Consider the following 16023-nt stretch of genomic DNA (forward strand, 5'->3'; position numbering starts at 1 on the left):
CATAATAAACTCTTAAGCTTAGTCATCATTATGAATACGTTCTTAGTTTAGATAATCAGCAAAGCAATGAATCAAGCCCTAATTATTAGTCCTGGCTATTTCTGAGACATAAATAAATCACATTGAAAATCTGACAATGGCATTTCCTGAGTTGACTCATGATGGCTCTGGTATATCTACATCCATATCTCTATCTATACCTCTCTCTATATAGATCTGTATATATATATATATATACCTATCTATATGTACATATATACATATATATAAATATATTTATTTATTTATCTTTATCGGGAGAAAACTGGGTGGGGGAGTGGGAGGAATCATGAAAAGTTTCATGTAGAATGTGAGATTAGGTAAGATGACATAAATCAGGAATTCTATGAAATAGAAGTGATGAGAGACCATTAAAAGATAGAAAAGAGGGCAGGATGCAGAAGATGAAGGAAGAGAAGCAATGAACAAGAAATATAAACAGAGAACCATCTTGTTATGTGCAAGAAACACCTTGGTTTACTTCTGTGTGCACACCTACTGTGTGCATCATCACATGAAGTCTGAAGACAATAATATTCAGCTCTTCTTGTTTCTGGGATTTAAAAAATGAGAGATTTAAGCAGAATCACTTAATGGGTGTCAGAGGACATGAGCTGAATCTTGATGCTGCTAAGTAATACTTGTGTGACTGGGAAACAGCCCGGACTTATGATTATAATATTACAGGGTACTCTCAATTGAGAAAACTCCTTCTGCCGACTGGGGAGGATACTTCATGCACATTTTATCTTCCTATGCTAGCAGTTCTCAAACTTCTTGCTCTATAGATCCTTTATACATTAAAAATTACTGAAGACCTGCATAAAGGACTTTTTTGGTGGGACATAGAGATTGATAGATGTATAGAAAGATGCAGATATGTAGATCTTCAACATATTTGAAATTAAAATATATTCATATTACTATGTTTAAAATTTTATTTGATTTTTTTAATTTTTGAAGTATAATAAGAATTTCCATAATACAGTAGGATAAAAAAATAACTGCACATGAAACTGCAAATCTATTTTGTACAACTTACTATTTCTTTAAAAATATAATAAAGTTATCATGTAGCTGTCATTCTAAAAAATGTCTTCTCTCCCTTACCACCCTAGAGATGTCTACTGTTCTGCAAAAATAGATATGTGTATATATCAGCATATGTGTGTGTGTGTGTGTGTGTACTGACCTCATTGTATGAGTGTGAAACATGGACAGTCTACCAGCACCATGCCAAGAAACTGAATCTCTTCCATTTGAACTGTCTTAGGAAGATTGTGAGGATCACCTGGCAGGAGAAGTTACTAGACGCTAAGGTGCTTGCTGGAACTAAACTGACAAGCATTCAAATTATGCTTCAGAGATCACAGCTCCGATGGGCTGGCCATGTTGTTCAAATGCAAAATGTATGCTTGCCAAAAAGACTACTCTATGGAGAACTTGCATGGGGCACGCGATCACATGGTGGTCAGAAGAAGCAATACAAGGACACTCTCCAGGTCTCTCTCAAGAACTTTGGATTTAATTGTGTGACATGGGAGACACTGGCCCAGGACCACTCAGCACGGTGTGCCTGCACCAGGAAGGGTGCTGTGCTCTATGAGAAAAGCAGAATTGAAATAGCACAAAGGAAACATAGAATGTGCAAATTTGGATTATTCACCCCAAATGCTCACATGGACTATCTGTGGTAAAGCAATGTGACTCATATTTCTCTGATCAGCCACAGATGGATACATTTAAACTGGACTTTATCATAGTGATGCCATTTTATTCCTCTTAGAGAATGAAACACAGCATTTTACACACACACACATATATATATATGCATTCACATATGCATATAGACATGCATATACATGCACACATGCACATACATATATGCACATCTGCATGCATATACATGCACATATATGTTTATATACATGTACATACACATATAAATACACACAAACACATATACCTACACATATGTACATATATACATACATACATATATTTGAAATAACTTTGTACATACTTTTATTTATCAGTTTTTCTCATGATGCAAATTTGTAGTTAATGTGGGTATTTATAACAGTTAAAATAACTTAGTAGCTCAAAGTTACTGTTAAAACAATATTGATGTTAGTGTATACAATATTCTCTTGGTTCCGCTGATTTCACTCTTTGTTCTTTCATATGTCTGTTTTAATATGATTATGAAAATAGCTTTAAACCTCTACAAGGGTCTCCACTTTGAGAACAGCTGTCTTAGAGAGAGGCTTAGAGCACTGACAGGTGAAGTGATTTGACCAGGGTTCAAAACTATTGGGCTATATTGCCTCTCACGGCTTGAATGACTTTGTCAAAATTATTTACTACCTCTGGGCTTCAGTATTTGTGAAATGGAGTATTTAGGATCATAGATTTAGAGGTAGGAGAGACCTCAGAGTTATCTAGCTTAATTCTCTTGTAATGGTAACAGTGAGGAAACTAAGGCACAAAGAGCTTGTCTTCTTATCCAATGTCACACAGATAATCAGTAACAGAGGCAAGGTTGAATCCAAAGCTGAAGAATAGCTGATGGCAGTTGAATAACCTTGTGATGTCAGCTGGCTCTTCCTTCTCAGCTTTCCCACTTGGCTGCCCTAACTTCCTAAAAGTTTGAGTCAAAATCTCTCCTTTTTAGACCTATGTTTGAGAACTGGTTCTCTTGCTATTATTGATATGATCTTGGGTGTGTTACATAACCTTTGTGGCCATCAGTTTTGTCATCTGCAAAAAAAAAAAAAAAATGGATGACTTGATCTATAAGAGGTTTTCAAACTTTAAATCCTATATGGACAAATAATAGTGTAGGGGAGTCATTCTGTCAGATTTAGAAAATCTTTGATTGGATGAGATAATAGAATAGGAGGAAAGAGATGAAGAAAAAGAAATTGGGAAAAAATATCATGGATTTCACCATGAGAATAAGCTTTTGTGCTGCTCAGGTATTGCTAAAGCCTCCTGGTACCTTCCTGTTTTTATATTTTCCTCCAGATCATCTTTCCTCCAAGGGGAATTGTGCAGAAGGCAATTGTTTTCTACTTATTACCTTAGAGAGACAATATAGAAAACTAGTGAAAAGAAAGGACAGTTTTACTGTATCTTGAGCAAGTGAGATGGGAACGTAGTATATGAAATACACTAGGAGACATTGCGAATATTTCATTTTCATTTTTCATTTCCACTTTTTGGAGAGTCTAACATTAAATCAATTACATTTCATATTATTTCTAATGGTGAGAAACACGTCAATTTCCCAACCACTATGGCTAGGTGGTTGAACAGACCACACAGACAAGTATCCACGGTAGGAATACTATTGTTGTCCTCAAAAATGGTGGAAGGAATCAACAGCATACAATAAGCTCGTTATGCAGATGCTGCTTAATTTAAAATTGACCTCATTTAAAGCAGCTGCTGTCCCCTTACTAAGTGCCTTATCCTTTCTTCCATAATCAAAATTAAGCAAATTTAAAATTAATTTTTAAGTGGATGTTTTGAAGCCATTTATTGATTACTTCTCATCAGAGTCAGCTGATGATAAAAATCTGGTGATAGAAATTTCTTTTCCAGTCCTGATCTCAAAGTTTATCAGGAGAAAAGCACTACATTATTATAATAATGAGACTGTGGTATGGTGGATAGAGAATAGATGGCAGATCTGGATTCAAATTCTAACTCTCATAAATACTGGGTATGGGACTTCAGACAGGTCCCCTAAGTCCTCCATTCCCCAAGCAGCTGTCTGAGGCTACAGGTTGTAAAGAAGGACAAATTAGTCTTAATGGAAAGAAAAGAAAGGTGTTTTCCTCTAAGCTGATGAAATCACAGGCCGATTGTACATTAAAAAGAAATCTCAATTAAACAATTCCTGAAGATGCATGAATTGATTAGCATACATTATATCACTCAAGCTTTATAACTGTCCCCCTAAGATCAGTATAAATATTAACCCCAATTCAGAGTTGAAAAAAATGAGGTCACAAGAGATTGAGATGGGCTCTGGTTTCTACAGGCAACAAGGGTCAGAAGTGAGATTCACCCCTGGATTCTACATCTCTGAGATCAAATTTTTTTGTACTATTTCCACTATTCTCATACAGCAGCTCTGTCATTTATGGGTTTTTCCTTGGACTTCTGGCATCCAGTCTTCTACAACTCTCTGCTACTCTTTGCCTCACTAATAGACTTTATTAAATATTTATTAAAAAGAAAAAAAGGGAGTACTAAGCACCCACATATGTGGAAAAAAGCAGTAGGTACTAGGGGAATATTAAATTTAGGCAGGAGTTCACCCCTAAGCTCATGGAGTTTAGGGTCTAATAAATAGATAAAGTATGATCTAAGAAAGCTGTTAACATGACAGCTATTGTGATTACTGATCTACAGCCAGACAGCTTGGAGAATGAAGCCAAGCAGGTCTTGCTAACAATCAGGCTGGTGGAGGTGATGGAATTCCAGTTCAGCCACTGAAAATCCTAAAAGATGGTGCTATTAAAGTGCTGCCCTTCAGTAAGCTAGCAAATTTGGAAAACTCAGTGGTGGCAACTGGATAGGAAAAGATCAGTTTATGTCCCAATCCTAAAGAAGAACAATGACGAGGAATGTTCAAATTACCAAACAGTTGCATCCTTTTCACATACTAGCAAGATTATGCTTAAGAGTTTGCAAGCTAGGTGTCAGCAACGTATGAACCAAAAATTACAAGAAGAGCAGGTTGGTTTTTGAAAAGACAGTGGAACTAGAGACCAAATTACCCACATTCACTGGATTTTGGAGAAAGCATGGCAGTTCCAGAAACCAAAACCATAACCAAACACAAAACACATATCTGCTTTACTGACTGCACTAAAACTTTTAACTGTCTGAGTTAAAATAAAATGTGGCAAGTCCTCAACGAGATGGGAGTACCAGATCATCTCACTTGTCTCCCAAGGAATCTGTATGCAACTAAGGACAACTGATTACTTTAAGATTGGAAAAGGAGTAGAACAAGGCTACACACACACACACACACACACACAAATAGACACATAGCTGTGTGTGTATATACATGTACACATACACATATATGTATATATAAATTATATGTATGTGTATATATATTTATATACGTATACATTTTCATGTATATATAGATAGCTGGATAGATAGATATAGAGAAAGATAGATAGATATGGACAAGTAGGTGGTGCAGTAGATAGAGTGCCAGGCCTGGAGTTAGGAAAACATCTTTCTGAGTTCAAATCCAGCCTCAGATAGTTATTATCTATGTGACCCCGGGAAAGTCACTTAACCATATTTGACCCAGTCTCTTCATATGTAAAATGAGCTAGAGAAAGATACTCCAAGTGTCTTTTCCAAGAACATCCTAAATCGGGTCACATCAGTTGGACATGACTGAAAAACAACTACATTATATAGATCTACATATACACACATAGATAGAGATTTAAATATCTAGGAATATCAATATATCTATTTATATGGAGAAAGAGAGAGAGAGCACCCAAAGGAGTGTAACTCCTCTCCACCCTAACTGCCTCTACTCCAAACTTGAGGGTAAAGTGGAAAGGCTAAAGACTTAATGAGGCAAGTTGTAGGAATGAATCACATAGCCCTATGAACGAAGTGAAGGAATCACCAAAGATTTGGGAATGTAGTGTATGATATCTTGAAGACATGCAGTATTTGGATATGGGAAAAGGGAACAAGGAGTCAGAATGGCACAGATGAGCACAACATGTCAGAGACTATTTCAATAAAGGGAGAGGGAGAGATTGAGTTCCCCCAAAGGGTTCAGCATCTTCATCTACCATTGGTAGACAGGATCACAACAACCAGAGTAAGAGAAAAGCATGTGTGGTTGTGACCTTTCCCCTCTCAGCTGCCAAGCCAAGTCCATGTAAAGCAACTGCTTTCTTGTCATCCTCTTCCAGGGGATATCTGGTATCCTGAGCACCAAGAAAAAGGAAAGCTTCCCTCCCCTTAGCACAACCTCTTTTTACTCTCATTTTTTATTGCATTTTTAAGATAGTTCTCAACTTTCACAATCAAAACTTGTACTTCAATTGTCATTAGTATTTTGATTTTCTGCTAACATTATATTCACAAGTCAATATTAATTTACTGTCCTCACTCTAAAGCACTGTGAGCTAAAAAATAAATGTCTTTTAAAAGTAAATTTTCCATTTGTTTTTCAGCTCTAATTATTCTTCTGTATGTCAAGCTACTGGGCCATGTATTGTTAGCTGAGTATTCCTTGTCATCCCATAAGCAGTCTTATAGAAACAGAGCCCTGCTGTATTATGCTTATGATATGGAAACCTAATTGAAATTACACATACACAAAGGGAATGTATAGTATAGCAATTCTGATAGCCTTTACAATTTGTAGCAAATTATAGAGGGGCAGGTAAAAGTACATAATGGCTTGAGACTTTCTTCTGGCTACTTTCATTTTGATATGAGAACACCATTTCATTAAGTGTGCACGCGTATATACAATCAAGGTTTCACAAATCCCATATATCCTTCATTGTATTTCTATCCCTTTATGTTGAAGACATCATCTAGGGGAAGATTTTCTCTTTGGGCACAGGTGACAATCTCCTCACTCTGCTTCATTGGACATCATTCTTGTTCACATGCTACTGATGATCCTCCACCAATGATTCTGTCAACCAACTAGGGAACATGTTCTAGAGGGTGTTTCTTGTTATTGTTGTAAATTTTGACATTGTTACCACCCATCTCCCCCTGGTTTTCATGTTGTCTTCTTTATTAGACTGGGAGATCTTTGATGGGTGACAGCATGAAGAGAGGGAACATATCTGAAGGTAACATCAATAGCAATTGACAATGGATTGGATTTAAGGGAAAGGCTAGTGAAAGTGAGGAGTATGCATAATACCCAGGTTGTGAGCTTGGGTCAATGGAAGGAAGGTGACGAATATAACAACAACTTTAAAATGAAATTTGAAATAATAAAAACAGTAAAAATTCCACAGGAAGAATAACCACAACAATAAGTAATAACAACAATAATCATTTATAAAACCTGCTATGTGCAGAGGTATTGTGATAAATACTTTGCAAACATTATGTCATTTTATTTTCACAACAACCATGTAAGTTAAGAAGAAGATAGAATTTTGAGGGAAAGATAATGAGTTCCATGTGAAGATTTCCTCTTTGGGCACAGATGACAAATTTGAGATAAGCTAAGTTTGAGATATCCGTGGGAAATCTAGTGAGATGCTCAATAGGTAGTTGAAGATTTGAGACCTTGGGCTAGCAGAAAGGACAGGATTATTCACAGAGAGATCTATGAATCATTTGCATAGAGATAAAAATTGAATGCCTGGGGGCTAATGAGATCACCAAGTAAAATAGTATAAAGGAAGAGGTTTAATAAATATTTGTCACTGACTTAATTAGCATCTGGTTCTTAGCCAACCAATTATAATTCCCCTAAACCCTAAGGCATAGTCTTAGAATAACAGGAAAACGAGAGCACCATTCTCTTCAGAATTTAAACATTGTGAAGCTTAGAGACTGAAAGGAAGAAAACTAGAGCTAGCGCCCCAAAATTGAGATCATTAAGTTATAGGCTGTCTTAAGAACAGGATCTATATTTTTGCCTTTATTTGCGTCTCAAATCTTAACAAAGTGCTTTCCCTATAGTAAGTGATTAGGCAATGCTTGTTGACTGGCTGAATGAGGAGATTTGTGGGTCAAATGCTGCCTCTAAGACATATTTATTGTGGGACCTGGAGCAATTGACTTAACATTTCTGATTTGGTTTCCTTGCCTGCTAAGTGTGCATAACAAAAACTGCATTATGTACCTCTCATATTTGCTATATGAAATTCTCTCTTAAAATCTTAAATTATAGAAATATGAGTTGTAAGTTTTGCTGAGTGTCTATTCTCTTCAGAAAAAAATCTATAGTTGTTGTCCAATCCATTGACTAAAATGAAGAATGAAAGTTTTTAAGAATGAGATTCCAAGAAGCAGTTCCCTTTAGAGTACAAGAAGAGATGACATATCCCAAGTAGGTCAAAGTGAGAATGTTCTAGAATATTCTCAGGAATAATTTTTGTGAGACAGATCAATGACATATGTATGTGTGCACACACATGTGTGTACATGCACACAAAAATGCACATACATTTACATGCTGACATTCCCATTAGATTGGAAGCACCTTGAAGGCAGAGATTGCTTTTGCCTCTTTTTGTGTTCTCCAGCACTAGTACCTGGCATATAATAAATATTTATTGGTTTACAGGTTGTTTTATATGGTATAATTATATATTATGTATGATATATTTGTTGTTTTATATGTTATATAATATGCATACAAGACATTGTTTTGCTTTCATTTTCTTGACATCACCTCATTAATATGTTATATATTAGCAAGATAGTATTTTAATATGTTATTCATTTATAAGTAAAGTTGTATAAAAGTAAAAAATAGTGTGTTATATTCATGTATATTTATATACAAATAACACAATCAAAAAATAGGCTACTGTTCACTCTAAAAAATGGTGACTCCGTACTGCTCTGAGAAGCTTTAGAAAATTGTTGATGAAGTCTGAAATAAGGAGAACCATGAGAACAATATCCAGAATAAGGAAAATAATGGACAGGAAAAATAAGAAAAAATGGCAGCTGTACTCTAAAAAATTTCTCTTGTACCAGGGATTGGCAATTGCCTTGTCCACCTAAGATGGTGTCGCTCACATGGAGAACAGAAGGCACCTCCTTTTGGGAGACAGGAGGTCTCCATCATGCACAGATATTCCACACTCGCTTAGTACTTGTGTCAGAGGAACATTTTTTCTCCCTCGTCTCCAAAGTTAAAGCAGTCAGTATTTTTAACAAGAAAGAATTGATTGAAAGATGGGGGGATATTTTATGGAATAGCCATTTGAGGGTGATGGATTCTTGCTCATACCATAGAATGAGAAGGAAGAGCCTGCTAACCTTGTCTCCTCACCTCCCCCAGTCCACATGACTCCAAGAAGTGGACTTGATGTTTTATCTTTTCTCATGTGCTTTCTTTTTATTTTTTTCCCTTCTCAATGCAGGCAGTGGCTTCTCTCACAAAAGAACTAGAACTATAGGTAACCAGGAATTCAGGAATCTAGGCCAGGTATTACAACCAGCCAGAAGAGAAGTCTGGAGGAAGATGTCTACAGAATTGGTAGCCTAGTGGGGCTTTTAAATTGAGTTTAGTGGGACTAATGACATGTAGTAACTTACCTGAACTATGAACCTAACCCCTTTTACCTTTCCTAAATGAGAGACTAATATGAAGGGAAAAATTAAGCCCTTAAGATAAGAAAGAGTGGCATTTGTACATTCATATTTCTATACCTTTGAAATAAATATGCATTTGTAAAAGCTAATCTAATATTAAATGAAACTGGGGTGTTAGTCATTGGGTTCCTAAAAGTAGAGGGAGAAAATTCTATGTAATGGCAGAGACAAAAGGTTCTCCAACAGGTTCCAGATACTGGAGAAGGGGGCTAGGCAAAACAAAATAGACCTGGGCCTCAGAGAGTAAGGCTACAGCAAACGTTCCATAATGACTAATTTTGGTTCAAGGGAACAGTCAGAAGATGATGGTTGTAAAATAGGGTTTTCACTGTCAGATGTGTTTCCTATATAACCATATGATAAGTGCTTTTCTTTATTAGAAGAAAAGTTTAATGGAGGACATACTGGGAAATTACTATAATTTAAAAAAAGAAAATTCAACGAAAATTTTAAAACACAAAAGACTGGAAGCTGACAGAATCAAGGAAAAGATAGAAAAGGAGAAAAAGAAATACAGGGAATTCAAAATTCACCGTGTTTTATAGGTTTTTCAGCATATGAATAAAGGGACCTTTATATCTTCATGGCCTGAAGGCATCATGTATTAAAATATGGAAGAAAAATTGATGCTCATGAAGATAACCCTGAGTCATCAAGAATGGTTAAAATACAGTGAGTTATCTTTTGTTCAAGAAGGCAGAGAAGTGTGTAATACTTTTAGGGAAAGATTTGCATCCACAGTCATTTCATGTGTATGTTAATATTTCAATGGATAAACTTCACTTTTATGGAAAGCTCAGTTATGTGGAACCATTCCTATCTCCATTGAGGTCAGATAATGAGGCGTTACTTTAAGCATTTTGGAAAATGAGGTATCTTTGTGCTAGAATTGTTCCTTCAAAAATTCATTAGTTCTTAAGGGCTGGAGGGGAAAGATGTTATTGCTTTTGTATGTCTGGCTACCTCGGTGCCAGTGGGAAGGAAAACACATAGCTTTCAATTCAGTAATTATTGTAGACTAGAGATTTATCATATAATGTTTCATGATTATTTTGCAACAGTTGAAAGGAATGGGATTTAAGAAAAAGAGATAATGAAAGGGAGAAAAAAAATACCAATCCAGTTTCTAGAGACCCACTAAAATTAGAATATCAATAGCACCATCACCTACATCAGCACACTTCGTCATCATCATCATCATCATCTTCATTGTCATCATCATAGTCATCATCGTGAAATCTTATTTTATATCTGAAAAGGGAATCCAGATATAATACTTGAAACCTAGGTATTCAATCACTCATTCAAGAAATACTTATTAAAAGCCTACTATGTACCATGTTCTATGTGGAGGGTGGAGAGGGGCAAAAATAGATAAACAGACAGATACACAGACAGATAGATAGATGTTCCCTTATTGTTTAATTTCAATACCTTAATCTGTAGGGATTTATGTAATATACATCAACAGGAGAAAACAGTATTTACCTGCAAGCAAACAGTTGCCACCTTAGAGTGCCCAAGATCTATTGCTTTCATCATCTCCCCTCCCCTTTTTCCCCCAGTGGTTAGCTACACACTACTAAATACAATAAGAAGTAAAATGCTCAAATCTTTTGCATTCCGTTAATGTAATGTGATCATATACAGCAGAGTCTTACCAGTGGGAAGAAAGATATGATTATGAATGGGAGAAGGTATTGGATGAGGGTGAAAATTGAATAGGAAAGGGCAATAGGCCCATTTAATAAAACTTCCCAGATGATCTGACTTAACAGAAAGAACTGAATACTTAAAGACAGAAATAGACACTTCATGGCAGTAGGGATAGAGCAAAAGTGACAACAGCATTGGCCAATATGTCCATGCTATATTTATCTCAATCAGTAGTTTCCAAAGGGTATGCCCCAGCATTTTAATGTAGTGCATGTTCTAGGTCTATTTTCCCTTCCTCTACGTTTACTGTGTAGCAGAGCTCCCAGAGCCGGGCTCCTCTCACAGTTCGTGGTTTAACATTGGGGGACTGGGCTGGAGGTGGAGCAGTAGGTGCTGTCTTTCTAATACTTTCTAACAGGTAGCTCATTAGGTCCCACTGGTGCACTTACCACCATGATTAGTAGTTGATATGCTTACTCAGCCAGACTTAATTATCTTTTAAGAAGTGATTTTTCTAAATGTGACATGGTAAAAATACATGGTACTAAACACACACACACACACACACACACACACACACACACACACACACACAAACATAGACAGAGATATACAAATTTTCTCCCACTAATATCTACACTTCTGGAGAAAGTGGGCTAAAGCCCAGAGAAAGTACATGTGGCATAACAGTCCCATACACTTGGACGTGCTATCTCTGGAATCTTGAAAATCATCCCCATAACTATGCAATATCTTTTCTGCTGGGATCTTTGTAGAATCTTGAATCTTTTCTTTTTTCATTATATCCACTAAGAATCAATCCTTTGATTCCAATGAAGATGTTACCACCAACCACTCTGGGGATATTGCTACAATGCTGATGGAAGTCCAAATCCGCCAATTATCTGAAACTCACAAGGTTATCCTCCAGGTAATGCCCCCTCCAGGTACAAAGGCCTAGAGGAAACAGAAGTAAGGGTTAAGGTATTCTCCTTTTCTATGCCCCAAAAGATTGCTTCTCAAAGACTTGGCTTGGTGATTTCCAACACTAATCTGTTAGATGGTCAAATTTCTAGGTCCAAAACAAGCTTTGTATTTTATAGTTGACCCACAGGCCATGACCAAGTTTGCTTTAATAATTAAAACATACTTTATGTGCAGCTTCACTCCACCTACTAAGATGGTTTACAAAGATATCTAAATTAGTCAAAGCCTTCCTCACCCCCTCCCTTACTTAGAAGCCTAGAATTAATTGACCCAATTGACAGGTCTTCTCACCTGGTTAAGGTTTCTGAGCATCTTATCACTTACTTTAAGTAAACTGGGATCATTGTCTAGGTTAATTCCTATTGTTATGCTAGTTATCCAGAAGTCAGTTTACATAGACCCCAAATATCTTGAACTGATTCTGGCAAATATTTTCATATCTGATAATCATCCCAATTTCTATTTCATTGATAAGAGAGACAGAGACACAGAGAGACAGTAGGGGGCAGGTAGTACATCATTTGGGTCTTGAAAGCAGGTGAGGTCTCCTCTCCCTAGGATTGTTATTCCAGTCATTTTGGAGCTCTCTCACTAGTACCAAATTAATTGTTTGGTGATGGGTTATTGAGAAAGTTTAAACCACCTCACCTAACCCACTATATCTCCTGGCTAGACCTAGACACAAGACCACGTTTCTCATTCCAATGACTCATTTTGGCATTTGTCATCTGACTGCCCTGCCCTTCCCACCCCTAGTTTTCCATCTCTTCCTGGGCACAAATTACATATAGTTGCTGTATTCATGCCAACTGACTACCCTATACACCAGGTTATCATATCTGTGACTCCTCAGACCAAAACTCCTTTCCCTGGTCATAATACTCCTATGTGTGTTGTCTTACCATCTTGATTAGAAAGTAAACTCGGTGGATAATGGTGCACTAGTGTTTTCTTGGTGTTAATTGTTAGGTGAAAAATGCATTATGCTAGGAAACTGAATCATTTTCATTTGAATTGTCTTAGGAAGATTCTGAAGATCCCTTGGCAGGATAAGGTATCAGATGCCAAAGTTCTTTCTCAAACTAAACTGCCAAGCATTCAAACTCTCCTTCAGAGAGCTCAACTCCAATGGACTGGCCATATTGTTCTAATTCCAACTACATATTTGCCCAAAAGACTATTTTATGGAGAGCTCACACAGGGCAAGTGCTCACATGTGGTCAGAAGAAGCAGTGCAAGGACACTCTCAAGGTCTCTTTTAAGTACTTTGGATTGATTTTGTAACATGGAAGACACTGGTATGGAACCGCTCAGCATAGCATACCCACCCATAGACAGTGTCATGCTTTATGAACAAAGCAGAATTGAAACAGATCAAAGGAAATTCAAGATAAAAAAATTTAGAGAATCCACGCAAATGTTCACACAGACTATTTGTGCCTGAGCTGTGTTGGAGATCTCCGAGCTCGTGTTGATCTGATCAATCACAGTAGGATACACGGAAACTTGACCATAGTACAGTCATGTCATTTTGGTCCTCTTTGAGAACAAAGGACAACAACCAGCCAAACTCCCTGAGAGCAGGATCTCCTTGAGGGTAAGTTCCTTGAAGAGGAAAGAGTTTAGCAGGCCAAATGTGATGACCCTATCCAGGCTTGTTAGCTATTACAACCATTGTTATCTTCATAGAGCAGAGGAATATGATGGGGCAGTGGGATAAAATAATTTCATCACAGCTTCAAACATACTGCAGCTTTTTTTTAGCTTTTTAGCTGGGGATATAAGCCTAGTCTCCCACTTCTTCACCTTTACTGGACTATGTGGGTGTAAAAGTACCCCTGAATAAAAATGCTTATTTTTATTTGTTTTTTTTTTTTCATCATGAATGACAATTGAATTTAGAGGAGGCAAATTTGGAATGACCTAGTAGAGATAGCACTTAGGATCCTTGGGTCTTAAGTCATGGATTTAAGGATGGATTATGTCCCCTCTGTGGATTTGGACTTTTATCAAGATCTTAGCAGTATCTCCAGAATGATATAATGCACAATCGTGTAATTCAACGCACAATTTTGGATACCCTTGTGTGAAAGATGTTAGAGAAAATGGCTCCCCAAAGCTAAGTCAGTCCCTATCCAGCTGTGCTCCTCTGGGTTTCTCCATCATGGCCCAGGAAGCTTGTTCATCCTAGAAGATCATGTCAACCCTGAAATTTGCATCTCATCAGGACCCTCATTCTGATTGCGGGATATAGAACTCCTCTCAGACCCTGTTTTTAAACAGAAAATTCAGGACAGCTATTTCTTCATTTCATACCTGATAGCACTTCTCAGGACTTCTCCTTCATATTTTTGCTGGCTATCTTTCTTTCTCACTCCCCCTTCCCTTTCTAATTTTTTTTTTTTATGTTTTCTTTCCCTATTAGAATGAAAGTCCTTTCAGGACAAAATTTTTCTTTTTCCTTTCTGAGAATCTCTAGCACCTGATATCTATATCTGATATCTGAGTCCCATTCATACAGTTTTGTAAACTTTGTATTTCATGATTGCTTGAGTGTTTTGATATTGACAGTTGCCATATTACTGAATTCTGTAAAAATATTCATACTAAGTTGAAGGTGGGGGAAGCTATGGTGTACTGGATAGAGTGCTGGGCCTGGAGCTAGGAAGACTAATCTTCCTCAGTTCAAATCAGGCCTTAGACACTTGCTTTTTGTGTTATTGTGCAAATCATTTGCCTCAGTTTTCTCATTTGTAAAATGAGCAAGAGAAGGAAATGACAAAGCACTCCAGTGTCTTTCCCAAGAAAATCCCAAATGGAGTCACAACAGTTAGACATTACTGAAAAAGACTACACAACAATAATGCAGTTTAAGGTGAGACTATATTGTTTATGTTACAAAAAATGCTACTGCTTGGAGAATTATTCATATTGTTCTTTTTGCATTTAAACAGATTTAGACTTCTAGCCCTATGGGGAGAGCAATATGCCCTGTAATTTCTTAGGGAAAGGATGCCTGTGCAAACATATCTTCTCTACTTCTATAACTAAACTTGTCTTTTTGCCCTATTGGGTGAATCTACAATTCCATATGGATTTCTCTGGAAGCAGCAGGAATACATGCAGGAAATTTAGAGTTCTTTTTGGAATAAGGACCCAGAAGATATTTACTTCAACCTCTATAAAAACTGTTTATGATCCAGAGATCTCTATAAAATGTTTATATGCTCTCAAAAATAAGAGACATTTGAAAATTTAATCTAAACCCTAGTTGTATAGACATACATGGAAGAAATCAGGGAAGAGTTTTCACCTGTGACAATTTTCTCATCTCTGGCCTAATGGACCCCAAGCCTAAAATTCCAGTGGGGAAAGCTTCCTATGATTTTGAAAGATTACTGTGAACCAGGATTATGTCTAAAAAAGGAAGATAATTTTCTTTTGTCTTCACTTTTTCTTTTGTTTTTTGGTAGAGAAAGGCCTTTGAGCACCAATTAACTGTTCAGCACTAAACAAGCAATAATCTTTGGTAAACCTTACTCATTGAATCGGTAGAATTTTGCATTTGGGGATAATTATGATTGTATTTGAACGATTGTATATTATCATGTAACACTGACTATTTTGTGACTCAAGTCTGGAACTCACATAGCAAGTGAAAGGACATTGTACCTCCCCAAAAATCTTAGTCAATTGGTTAGTTTGAGACATGGAACACATTCAAAATGTACCCCTTCCCATTTGCTGAGAATGGTCCAACTTTTCAAACAAGGGAAAGGAAGTAAGTAGAGTGCTCAGTTTGGGAGCTTGAGTCCACATGATCCTGAAGCCCAGGATTCCAGGTGAGATGTTGCTGCTACACAGCAGGAAAGTCATGAGAAACCACAGTATTGGGAGAAAATGTTTGTATGTTTGCATTTTGTTATGTTTTTGCAGCAAACATTCCTTTGAAATAAAATAATCTAACTTTTCAGT

This window comes from Notamacropus eugenii, chromosome 1, assembly GCF_028372415.1.
Source record: "Notamacropus eugenii isolate mMacEug1 chromosome 1, mMacEug1.pri_v2, whole genome shotgun sequence".
NCBI classification, from domain to species: Eukaryota; Metazoa; Chordata; class Mammalia; order Diprotodontia; family Macropodidae; genus Notamacropus; species Notamacropus eugenii.